Here is a 13,286-nt window from a genome sequence, read left to right on the forward strand (position 1 = left end):
ACAGGGTTTCTTAGGACTCTTGATGCGTTTGCTCTACTCGAATGTGGAAAGGCTTCCACAGCCGAGGGCCCATCTTCCCCTCCTCCCCTCGTTTGAGGGCAGGGACCCCCGTTCACCCCTGCTTCTCTGTTCTGGTGCAGTGGGGGTGCCCAGTGGACATGCACATTGAGGGGGGCAGCCCTGCTCTGCCTTCTGCCATCGCCCTGGGTCTGGAGGGCTGGACGGGTTCTCTGGCTGCAGAGGTGGCTGAGACTCTCTGCACCAGCCCACCCAGGAGTAAGCAGAGCTGCCTGTGGGCTGCCCTGCTTCTACCCCCAGCACGACAGACGCACGCTGCGGGCTGGCAAAGCCACGGCGTCGTGATCATCAGGACGTTCAGAAATCCACAACGCTGGGCCCACCTCCTGGACGTCTGCCTAGAGCCTGGGGAATGAGGAGAGACGTGCCAAAGTCAAGTTCTTCCTGTCTTGCTAGTTCAGAACCCAGATGTGGCAAATGATAATAAGCCCTATCTTCTGCCTTGATCCACACCTAACGCTCACACGTCCATACCCCGTTTCCATTGTTGTGACAAACACCCCTGTGAGGTGGGCAGAGCACGGACCCCTCTTCCTATTTTGTAGAGGAGGAAAGCGAGGCTCAGATTGGTCCAGGCAGACACCTCTCTTATATGACATAGGTTGAGAAGATTGGAGGCACCCTAAAGAGAGAGAGGCTGCACTTGGTGTCACAGTCACTCGAGTGCCTGATTCTGCGGAGACACAGGAGAGACGGAGGTGTCCTGAAATCCGAGTTCTTGTCCCCCCAGATGCCCTTCACTCTGCTCTTTCAGGGACTTGGTGGCAAGTTTGCAACCTGCAGGAAAACCTCTTTCCCACCAGGGGGCTCCCGTGAGCCTGGGGAAGAACTGTCACTTTAGAAAGTCTGGGGCCAACACCTTGGAGCTGGAAAGGGCGGCCAAGATGTGGTCCCATCTGGCTGCTCTGCCCCAGAACAGCTCTGACTTGTCTGTTTTCTAAATCGGGCCTCATATTCCACTCCGCTAGACGATGCCAACATAGTGTCTACATCCAAGGTCACAAAATGGACCTTCCTTTGTAGATTTAGGCAAAGATACGTTATGCTTGGGCTGCAGGGGGGCTATGAGTTTAATTTTGTTTCAATTTTACAGAATCTGCCATTGGGGGATTTTTACACAAGATTCAGAATTTCTGCTTTTGGAAGATTGTCAGATCTGCTACCCTGGTCCTACACTTCTGCTTGGTCTGATGTGTAGTTGGAGCTAAGTTGCCAGTGTCCCCGTTAGACTGTTCCTGGGTCTCATTTTCCACAGTCACCACCACTCCCTATCGTCTTAGGCCCAGCCTGCTTCAGGCACTCGTGTCCCCTGCCTGGCCTCTGTAGGTATTTGAGTTTGCTCTCCCAGTCTGGTGTTGCTTTAAAGAAGCAGGCCGTGAGTTGGAACATGCAACCTTCGTCACACAGGGGGGTCAAGAACCTTGGGCTTGTTACAGATTTCGTCTGTGACCACGTGAGCTGCAGCTTCCATCTGCCAGTCCTCAGATTCCTTTCAACTACCTCCTCTGCACCCAGGAGGGAGGCTGTACAAAGTGCACTTACCTGTTTCCTTGGACCTGCCACCCAGAACAGATGTGGGTCAGCGCAGCCAGCAAGGCCTGGCTTCGGAAGTCTCGGGGGTGTCCTATGTGGCTTGGTCGTTGAGGGGGGACATGGGCGTTGTGAGTCCTGCCAGCTTGGTAAATGCACAGTGAGATTTCTCCAGGTATGCTGGAAAAGTTACACATCAGGCTCCTCCAATGGGTACCAAGATGCTTTACCACCCCAGGAAGTCCCTCTGTCCACTCTCGCCCTGGCTGGTTCTCTGGGCCAGGCCCCGGGGAACCCTAGGAGGGAAGGCATGGGTAGCCACTGCAAGTAAGTGATGAGGAGAAGGGATGGACCAGTCCTGCAAAGGCAGAGTCATCACAGGTTGGGGCCCAAGAGTGGCAGCAAACGCCCTGGACAAAAGGCTGGAGCTATTTTCTAAGGCCAGGCATGTAGTGACACATCAACAGAATCTTTCGCGTCATCATCTCCCTTCCTGCCTTTCCTGCAAAATTCCAGTGCAAAACCATCTCTCTCTTACCCCCATGGAAAAATAATACCTCCCAACTGGAAGCCCATGAGATGAGGCAGAGTGTAGACTTAGCAGGCTCGACCTGGGCGTGGCCTACTGGTGGCCAAGAGGTGGCTTGGGAAGGGGTGTCTCTGGGCTTCCTCATGAGAATGGGGCAGTGATACCCATCTCTCAGGGCTCTTGGCTTAGATGGAGCAGGAAACATGGAAGAGCGTTTCCCATACATGGAAAGATCTGTGTTAGCAGCTCCTGGGGGGAAGCTGTGGCTGATGGAGGCATCTGATGCTCTGGGCCCTCTGAAGAGCGGGCGCTGCTGGAGTACGTCGCTGCGCACGTCTTCTGGGTCTCTGCATCTCTGCAGAGATGGTCCTGCAGCACCTGGCTGAATGTCACATCCTTGTTACCAATGGGAAGATCTGTCCAGCCCGTTATTATTAATTACCCTTCTCTGTTTCAAGTCCTTGAAAATGTCGGCTTGTTTTCTGCAGAACATAAAGCAATCCTCTCATGCTTGGCGAATGCTTCCTTTTTTCAGAGCCCAGCAAGGCAGATGCAAGTGAACAGAGACGAGGCCTGAGAAAGCTCAGGACAGTGGGGGATGCACTGGTAAAAGATGTGTTAAAATCAATAGACCCGGAGTTCCTGTCGTGGCGCAGTGGTTAACGAATCCGACTAGGAACCATGAGGTTGCGGGTTCGGTCCCTGCCCTTGCTCAGTGGGTTGAGGATCCGGTGTTGCCGTGAGCTGTGGTGTAGGTTGCAGACGCGGCTCGGATCCCTCGTTGCTGTGGCTCTGGCGTGGGCCAGGGGCTGCAGCTCCAGTTCGACCCCTAGCCTGGGAACCTCCATGTGCCGCGGGAGCGGCCCAAAGAAATAGCAAAAAGACAAAAAAAAAAAAAAAAAAAAAATCAGTAGACCCCGCAATCATCCTTGCCTTATTCTTGATAAACTGAAGCTTGCAAAGGGGCAGCTAACACAGGGTCGACTGTGGGAGGCTGGGCTTGTAGCTGCTTGCTGCCCAGATGAGACATGGCTGGGCAAAGCCAAACCGCACTCTCCTGGAAGGACATGCAGCATATTAAGGGGGCTCTGTTTGGGGAAACGGAAAGGATCATCCTTGTCGAAGGTTCCAGAGATTCCCTTCTGAGTCTGTGCAGAAGGGCTCATAGCAAAGAGTGAGGCAGGTGGGCTGGTCAGCAAGGAGTGGGGAACTGTGCACAGTTCTGATTGTAAGAAAGTGTTAATCAGATCTCAATGACGTGGTCTCTCCACATGGTGACCTCAAGCAGCTCAAGGATCTCAGAGCAAGTGTCCCAACAGAGGACAGGTGAGTGACTTTTTCTAACCCAGCCCAGAAGTCACAAAGTGTCCCTTCCACCTAATTTCATTCCCTGAGGCAGCCACAAGGGCCCACATGGGCTCAAGGGGAGGGACCGGGGACCCCAACTCTTGCCGGAATGAGTGTCAAAGAATTTGTAGACATGCTTTGTTTTACTATTTCCAATTGTCATTCTCTCTCTTTTTCTCTCTTTTTAAATAGAAGTATAGTTGATTTACAATGTTCAGGCACACAACAATGATTCATTACATATATATATATATATATGAAGTTCATATATATATATACTTATATACTTACATATAAATATCACTTTTTCAGATCCTTTTCCGCTATAGGTTATTACAAGATATTGAGTATAGTTCCCTATAAATAGGTCCTTGTTATTTAACTATTTTATGTATAATATACATTAATCCCAAACTCCTAATTTATCTTCCCACCCCCCACTTTCCCCTTTGGTAACCAAAAGATTGTTTTCTATGTCTGTAGGTCTATTTCTGTTTTGTATATAAGTCCATTTGTATTAATATTTTTAGATTCCACATATAAGTGATATATGTCTTTCTCTGCCTGATTTATTTCACTTAGGATGATAATCTCTAGGTCTGTCCATGTTGCTGCAAAAGGCATTATTTCATTCTTGCTTATGGCTGAGTAATATTCCATCACATATATGTACCCCATCTTCTCTATGTAACCTCAAGCCATGTCCTGGCTATTGTAAACAGTGCTTCTATGCACATTGGGAATGCAGGTATCTTTTCAAATTAGAGTTTTGGTCTTTTCCAGATACATGCCCAGGAGTGGAATTGTTGGATCATACGGTAACTCTCTTTTCAGTTTTTAAGGCACCTCCATACTGCTTCCATAGTGGCTGCACTGATTTACATTCTTACTGCACCTATAAGAAGGGTCTTTTATCTTGCAGATATGTTTTAAAACCACTGCAAAGGTCTCTCCCTTCTGCCCCTGTTTATTTCTGCCACCACTCTCTCTACCTGAGATGCCACTCCACCCACGTGTGCTGCTCAAATCCTGCCCAAAGCCCTCATCAGACTCCTCATCCACGACCATCTCCTGTCCCGGCCCCAGGGCACTGCCAAACCCCATGACAGCCTCAGTTCATGATCACAGTCGTTGGGTTTTGTGCTCACAAATTCCAGTTATGTAAACAAACAAATAAACAGTAGCACCAAAAAGGTATGTCTAGGGGAAATAAGGTATGTACAGGAGGAGCTACCAAAATGATAATATATGGCCAGGAGCATATGTAGTTGTTATTTCCCTCCCCCCTTTCTTTTTTTTTGTCTTTTGCCTTTTTTTTTTTTTTTTTTTTTTTTTTTTTTTTTTTTTTTTTTGAGGGCTGCTTCCCACAGCATATGAAGGTTCCCAGGCTAGGGGTCAAATTGGAGCTACAGCTGCCGGTCTCCGCCACAGCCACAGCAATGCGGGATCCAAGCTGCAACTGTGACCTACACCACAGCTCACAGCAATGCCAGATCCTTAATCCACTGAGCGAGGCCAGGGATCGAACCTGCAACCTTATGGTTCCTAGTCAGATTCATTTCCGCTGTGCCACGATGGAAACTCCTCCCTTTTTAGGATGTTTCAGAATTTCCCCAAATTTCTACAAAGTGTATCTGTAACTTGAATAATCAGAAAAAAAATTTTTTTCGGAACAAATAACCATCGAAAATAGATAGTAAACCTTTCTTGCTCTGAACCCAAAGGACTCAGCTATTATGCTATTAGCATCTTTTTCCTCCCACACAAGGTTCACTCTATGTAAAGGTAAAAAAAAAAAAATCACCATAAGACATACCAAAGGTGACCATATAGATGGAAACTGGAGCACTTCTGAACTTTCGTGGTAAAAAACGTAGTGGTTAAAGACAGTCGCCTTAGACCTGGAAGCACAGGTTTCTTTCCAGACACGGCCTTGGCTGTTTGTCCTTCTGTGATTTTCCAGGGCTGGTGCAATGGAGATCAAGGCCACATCAGCCTGGACAGCAGAGCTTTGGCTACAGGCAGTGCTGACAGCTGCCTGCATCGTGACTTTTGTGGAAACCAGGAAATTACAAGACACCCTTGAGTGAAGCCCGCTGTGGGAGTGACGGTGTGTCTCTCCAGGTCTAGAAGGAGAATGAGGGCATTTGTGTTCCTGTCCAGACAGAAGGAGCTGTGGACTTGGATGAGTCCACAGTTTGCAAGGGCGCCAATGATGCTCATTTCCCCAAGCCGGGTCTGTGATTCTCAAACTTTAGTTGAGTGTACCAGCCATCTCTCAGGGCTTGTTGAAATGTGCACTGGGAGGTTCCTGTTGTGGCGCAGTGGAAACGAAACTGGCTAGTATCCATGAGGATGCGGGTTTGATCCCTGGCCTTGCTCAGTAGGTTAAGGATCCGGCGTTGCCATGAGCTGTGGTGTAGGTCAAAGACGTGGCTCGGATCTGTCTGGCATTGCTGTGGCTGTGGTGTAGGCCAGTGGCTACCACTCCAATTCGATCCCTAGCCTGGGAACTCCCATATGCTGCAGTTGCGGCCCTAAAAAGCTTAAAAAAAAAAAAAAGTGCATTGCCAGCTCTGTGCCAGGAAGTGCTGGCTCAGGAGTTCAGGGTTGGGCCTTTGAATCTCAATATTACTGTGAGCCTCCCAGATGATGCTTTGGGAATTTCTCTGTTTCATTCTTGCAACATAAGGTATGCTTCTAGAATCAGATTCAGATCCCTCACACATCGCTGTAGGCCTGGTGTGAAATAAGCATGGCACTAGTTAATTTCCCATGTTTGCTTCTGTAAGATCCTCCTAAAGCTTTGGGGGTCAGCCTTCCCACCTCCACTTTACCCATGGGAAAACTGGAGCTCAGAGTGTTGGAGTGATTTATCAGCAGTCACACAGCCATAAGCGGTAGAGTTAAGAGTTAGAGCCAAGAAAGGGGGATTGGACAACCCAGAGGCTCTCATGTCCCCCCTCCCCTGGCCCCCACTGGGAGAATATCTCTAAGATCCCCTAATTTGTGAGTCTAACGAGCCAAGGTATTGATAACTGGGTCACCTTTCTTTACCATCCTTCCAGCATCCTGGCCACAGTCCCACAGAGGTAGCCCTCCCCCCCCTTTCATTTTTTTTGCTTTTTAGGGCCGCATCCGTGGCATATGGAGGTTCCCAGGCTAGGGGTCAAATTGGAGCTGCAGCTGCCAACCTACACCACAGCCACAGATCCAGCGGCATCTGTGACCTACACCACAGCTCATGGCAACACTGGATCCTTAACCCACTGAGCAAGGCCAGGGATCAAACCTGCGTCCATGGATACTAGTCAGTGCTGAGCCATGATGGGAACTCCTGAACAGCTGTACTACTGATGGAAGTTTGCATGGCAGGTCCATCCATCCTAGCAAGTGGATGGCAGTACCATCCATTTCAGGGACCTGGTGCTCATGGCTGTTCCTTTGCATGAGGCCTCATTGCAAAGGAGGACCATACCCCCTCAAACAGGCCAAGTTCAAGTCTCATTCCTGCAGTTGTTGCTACAGACTTCATTGTGTCTCCCACTCCCCTCAATTCATATGTTCAGGACCTAACTCCCAGTACCTCGAATATGCCCATATTTGGAGATTGGGCCTTTTAAGAGGTAACCAAGGTAAAAGGAAGTCAAAGGGTGGCCCTAACCCAAAATGGCTAGAGTTCTTGTAAGAAGAGGAGATTAGGGAGTTCCCTTGTGGCTCAGTGGTTAAGGAATCTGACTAGCATCCCTGAGGATGCAGGTTCGATCCCTGATGGGTTAAGTGGGTTAAGGATCTGGCATTGCCATAGGCTGTGTTGTAGGTTGCAGATGCTGCTTGGATCTGGCATTGCTGTGGCTCTGGCATAGACTGGCAGCTACAGCTCTGACTGGACTCCTAGCCTGGGAACCTTCATATTCCGAGGGTGTAGCCCTAAAAAGCAAAAACAAAGAACAAAAAAATAAATAAATAAATAAAAGAGGAGATTAGGACACAAGCGCAATTAGAGGGAAGACCACGTGAGCACACAGGGAGAAGGCAGCCGTCTACATGCCAAGGAGCGATGCCTCCGAGGAAACCAACCCTGCTGACACCTTTATCTGACTTTTGCCTCCAGAACTGTGTGAAAATAAGTTTCTGTGTTTAACCCACTCAGCTTATAATACTTTGTTTCGATGCCCCAAGAGACTAATACAGATGACCTGGTTGTACAAGTTCCACCTGATTCAATGTAGGCAGCCCCAGGTGGGCACAGGTGAGCTCCCGAGGCCCACTGGCAACACTGCATCGGGACAACCTGGAGGTCACAACAAAGAGCTTGCTTGCACTACTGTCTTTAGCAAGTCTGGGGACACGTTGGGCTGCACAGGACAGATTTTATCAGTGTCCCTATGGCTTGTAGGAGGGGCATGCAGAAAGGTGAGGGGGCCGTCATCTTACTCCTGTGGCTTAAAACACCTCATCTTCTTACTGTCTACACACCCAACAAAACACCATTTCATGAGCCCACTCCAGGCAATTATTGAGGATTCTGACTGCGTGGGAAAGAATGTCAGGATTGATCAGCCGTATCTGCTCTGGGCAAGTGGGGGAGGCATGACAGATACGTCCAGTCGATTTGCGGTCTTCTGGAACACAGGGAGCTCCACCTGCACCAAGGAGAAGACAGTGTCTCCAGAGAGAGCAGGATGTGACAGAGATGGCCATACACTTCCAGCACATTTGGCTATCAATGCCACTGTTGCATGACAAATAGATGTCATCACACCTGCCACCTCTGGTCAACTTGTCACGGCCACCTGAGCATAGAAATCCATGTCCCTATTCATACCTATGGAAAGAACATCACATTGCAATCCCCAACCTCGGCCACAAGCCTAGATTGCAGGAGTGGTGGCAGGATTGCCTGCTTTTCTGACCCAGCTCAATCTGTCGGGGAAACTCAAGTTCCTTTCTGTCTCGCCACCCCAAGGACAAGGATGAAATGCCATTCTGGAGTCTGTGGGTTTCTATGGGCCTAGGCACTAGGCGTCAGACCTTTCAGAGGAAGGGTCGGAACACCCCAGGGCCTGGCCTCCCCACCTGGGGTATGCCAACCACATAGGGTACAAGAGTGTAGCCTGGGGTAGAAGGGCAACCCCCCCCCCAGAGCAGTGGTGGTGGTGGGCGGCCTTGTTTTATATTAAAACAAAGTGGTATGAAGAAGTGGAACAAGGAGTTCCCTGGTGGCTCAGAAGGCTAATGATCTGGCATTGTCACTGCTATGGCTCAGGTCACTGCTATGGCTTGGGGTCAATTCCCAGCCCAGGAACATCCACCAGCCAAGGATGTGGCCAAAAAAAAAAAAAAAAAAAAAGAAAGAAAGAAAGAAAAAAGAAGTAGAATAAAATATTTAAGAATGTAAAAAAAAATTTATTTCCCATAAGAACAGTGTCAACTATACACTGAACATGACATGTGTGCCTTGAGGCCAGTCATTTCCTGAGACCCAGGGTCACATTCTCTCTTTTGTCATTGGGTTAGCAAGTGGGCAGGATGTGACTAAAGGGGCTTGAGGCCAAAGCTGAGGGCACATTGAAGGATGCTGGTTTGTATGGAAGCCCCTCTGTACTACAGGGGCCTCTGAGACATCTGTGGCAGGCTGAGGATTCTGGGATTAGAGATCCCAAGCCAACCTCTTCTTGTCTAGGATGCTGTCCTTCTCTGTTCCCTTGAAATAAGTTTTCCAAGGGGTCTCCATCAGGAGGGCCCAAGGTGTCATGATCTTTGGGGGGAACCAGCTCCAGGAATGGCCAGCATAGGGGCATGTGCTCAAATACACACAGAGAAGGAGTTCCCGTCATGGTTCAGCAGTTAATGAACCCGACTAGCAACCATGAGGACACGGGTCTGATCCCTGGCCTTGCTCAGAGGGTTAAGGATCTGGCATTGCCGTGAACTGTGGTCGCAGACGTGGCTCAGATCTTGAGTTGCTGTGGCTGTGGTGTAGGCTGGTGGCTATGACTCCGATTGGAACCCTAGCCTGGGAACCTCCATATGCTGCAGCTGCGGCCCTAAAAAGACAAAAAAAAAACAAAAAAAACAAAAAAACAAAAAAACCACACACACACACACACACACACACACACACACACACACACACACAGAGGAAATCTACTGAGTACCAATGTCCTTGGTGAAGATGGGGCAGACTCCAGAAGGAGAGGCCCACGAGGACTTTGCTTGTAAAAACACATACTATATGCTAAGCTCTTTCCTATACCTCACCAACAAAGATTTTCACAACAACCCAGCAAAGAAGGCAATAGTTTCCTAAATTTAAAAGGGGGAAACTGAGTCTCAGAAGGAGTCAGAAGCTTCCATGAAATAAGCGACCAATTACAGAGGGACCATCCCCTAGATCAAACATGGATTATTTCACATACTTTCATCCTCACAAAGTGGATCTTGTCATCACAGTCAAGTGCAGCCACTTTTTTTTTTTTTTCTGCGTGCTGCCTCTACATCAGAGATATTTTCCTTTCAGCAGCTTCATAGGTGAGAAGAACATAGGTTTCAAAATCAGATGATCCCAGTTTAGAAGATCAGCTCTCCTGCCCTGAATTACCCTTGGGTGATTCAAGTGGCTTCTCTGATCAAAAGCTTCCTCATCAGGAAAATGGGGATGGTAATTGCTACTCTAGGAATTAAATCACAGCATGTATAAAATGCTTAGCATGCAGTAGGTGCTTAGCAAATCGTACTGATTTTAGGTCCCGGTTCTCCTGGGGTCTTACAAACGGGCGCACGGAAGCTCACAAAGGCAACTTGAGGAAGTTAAGGTCATCTGACCAGAGGCAGAGCCAGGGCTAAACGCTGATCTGTCAGGTGCAAACATCAGGGCTCTTTCTCCCCTATGGACACAAGATAACTGACTTTCACAGGGCCAATTCCCTGTAGTCAGGAAATGCATTCATTCCCATGAGCTGGTTCTCTTGATTGTAGGAAACACTGAACGCACTTTAGGAACATTTCCTTTCAAAACAAGTCAAATATTCGAAAACGTTGCCACTTTCAATGTTTGAATGTGAACTTCAGTTATCTAAAAAAATTCCCTGACGTGGACCAGTTCCAGAGGCTTCGATGCCAAAATCCAGAGCCATTATGGTCTTCCTCTGCATCAGGACTTATTAAAGCATTGGCCTCAGAATCTTGGAACCTTGTCAATTTTATAAACACTGTACTTTCCATTGTGGCCCGGACAAGATAATTTAGGGACATTTTCCTTGATACCATTTTGTTTTCCATTGAAATCATGGAAAGATGGTCAGATTTGAATGATACAACACACCAACCACCTTAGGACTGCAGATTTTGAGGCTGTGCTGTGACAGTGTGGCCTGGTAGTGTAAATATTTGTTGGAGAAAGATTAACTAGCAGGGCAGTGTATTCAGAATGGCTGCGTTTGCATTAACCCTGTAAGGAAATAAACGGGAGAGATATGCCCTCCTCAAAATCACGACCAATGAGCAATCAATAGAACTTTTTTTTTTTCAGGCTAATTAAGGCTCACACGATTTCAAAAAAAAAAAAAAAAACCCAAACCCCTTTAGTCTACCACAACCTTGTTTATTTCAAATTTACATCTTATCTAATGACCAGAAATTTGCTACACATTTCCAAACATATATGAGCTCAGAGACACATTATACTCCATGCACTCATTACTTGAATGTTGTTCAGAAACATTAAATACAACTGGGAAAAAAAAGGGACTTGGGAAACTCATCCTCTGGAATAAGAACACATTAAAGATCATATAGAAGCAACTAACAGCCTACCCATGATATTGCTTTTGGAGAAATGTAAAGTCATTGGTTTCAGAACAGTTTTCCAGGTTGGCAATTTCCCTTCTCGTGTGTCCTCAAAGCTGCTACGGGTCTTAAGCTGAGCCATCCCTGAAAAGGTAGCCTTAATTCAAATCCAGTTTGTCAATCACATCTAAGGGCTTGGATGCTTGGTTTTCTGATGTCCAGACACACTTTTCAGGTTTCCAAAGACCACAGATGAGAGTATTACAGTTCATCTCAAGTGGTGGCTTCAGGAAAGGGAGGGAAGACCCATGTTCCCCCCGTAGCTGCGCATCCACCCCTAGGTCACCGGATGTGTATATTATGTAAAGGAGTTAAGACCACATCCTAGACACTTTGATTTTCTGGCTGGACTCTGGGGAGGCTCAGGGAAACTCACACAGTGCTTAAGAAGATCCTGCAAGATGCCAAAGTGGGTTAGAAGGGAAGACAGAATGAAAGCCCTGCCTGGGACTTCATTTCTGGGTCCAAAGCCACATTGTGACCTTTATTGAACAGCTAGTGAGAAGGTGTCTCACCTTGGTCTTTCCTGACAGTTTTTCCTTTCTAGAACTTTCGCTATGGGCAACAGAGACTGTTATCAAATTCCCTTCCATTATGCATTCCCCAAAATATCACCCAGAGCCTTTCTGCACTTCTTCGCTGACATGGGGCAAAAAATATTTGAAAGGTTGTATTAGGCTTTTCGCAGCAGATCAGGACAAAACCCAATGACGCTTGACATTTTAGAAAGGCTGCCACCAACAGAACTTTCCCCAGAAGTTACATGAAATGTGACCTTCGTCAGCTACACAGAAAAATCTGCTCTAGGTTACGGTGAGCCACAAGAGACTGAATTTTAGGCACTGAACTCGACGAGAAAGAATTTCTAACTTTGATTCAGTTGCAACTCAGACGCCTTAAATCCCTCTCAGCGGAGAGGGGCCGAGGGCCCCAAATGGAGAGGGGACGGCTCAGCAGAGCGACCTCCTGAACTCCCCGCTCGTCCAGGTTCAGAGCCCAGAGCCCCACAGCATAACTGGGGCTGCAGCAACGCGGAGCCCGGCGCGGCTCCCACCCGGGCAGCCCAAGGCTGCTGCTACCTGCCGGCGCCCGCACGGCCCTCTCCCGCCGACCGAAGCGCGCCCGGGGCGCCGCGCCGCCCTGGAGGGGGTCCCGGCCTCGGGTGGCCCCGCGGATCCCCTCGCGGCGGCGGCGGCGGGGCTCGGCGGGGCTCGGCGGGACCGCAGCCAGCAGATCCGCCGCCTGCGGCCGGCGGGCTGTCTCCGCGGCCGGCGACCCACCCGAGCGAAGCCCCGGCACTGCCGACCCTGCTGCGCCCCAGCCCGCAGGCGCCGCTGCGACGGGTCCCAGGATGCTCCCGCAGTCCTTACCTGGCGAGGCCGTCCGTGCGCTCCCGGGGCCCCGGCCCGCCCGGCGCCGAGGCCGGGGCGGCAGCCGATCGCTCCCTGCGGCGCGTGCCGGCGCGGGGCGCTGGGCGCGGGGGGCGCTGCCCAGGCCCGGCTCGGCGGGCAGCGGCCGGGCTGCGGCTGAGTCAGCGCCCCGGCGGCGCGGGCGAGCCCGGGCCAGCCGCCGAGAGGGGGCTCTGAGCGGAGCCGCGGCCGCCCAGGCATTTTAAAGGCGAGGCAGCTGGATGCTGTTCAAGCGGAAACGCAGGGAGAAACTTCAGCCCCCGGGCCAGAGCGTGGGCCAAGAGCCCCTTGCCGGTGAACAAACCAGTCTGGGCTTTTCGGATCTGTTCTTCCAAAGCGCTCCCTTCAGATATTTCCTTTTTCTCAAGTAAATACCTCTCTCAGCGCATCCGCCTGCATTATGCTTCATAGCGAGACAAACATTTCCATCAAAGTTAGGAGCAAGACCAGGAAGCTGGTTTGGAAATTCTGGTTAAGGCAGAAAAAAAAAAAAAAAAAGCAAAAACACTGAAGTTGTGCTTTTGTAAAACAAAAAAATTGGG

At 49.4% G+C, this 13,286-nt stretch overlaps 1 protein-coding gene across 2 annotated transcripts in view; it reads right to left on the bottom strand.

Annotated features, from left to right (window-relative positions):
* Window positions 1-12,960, bottom strand: part of LOC102157546 (cortexin domain-containing 1 protein) — a 51,327-nt gene extending 38,367 nt beyond the window's left edge. For both annotated transcript variants that reach the window (XR_002345774.2, XR_002345775.2), the window contains exon 1: window positions 12,706-12,960. The gene's annotated coding sequence lies outside the window, so the exon portion shown is untranslated. The remainder of the gene's footprint in view (window positions 1-12,705) is intronic.
* Window positions 12,961-13,286: the final 326 nt, after the last annotated feature.

The sequence above is a fragment of the Sus scrofa genome, chromosome 7, assembly GCF_054392235.1.
Source record: "Sus scrofa isolate SSC_HxYL_T2T_F1_AM1 chromosome 7, Sscrofa_HxYL_maternal_Yorkshire_Landrace_v2.0, whole genome shotgun sequence".
Lineage (NCBI taxonomy): Eukaryota > Metazoa > Chordata > Mammalia > Artiodactyla > Suidae > Sus > Sus scrofa.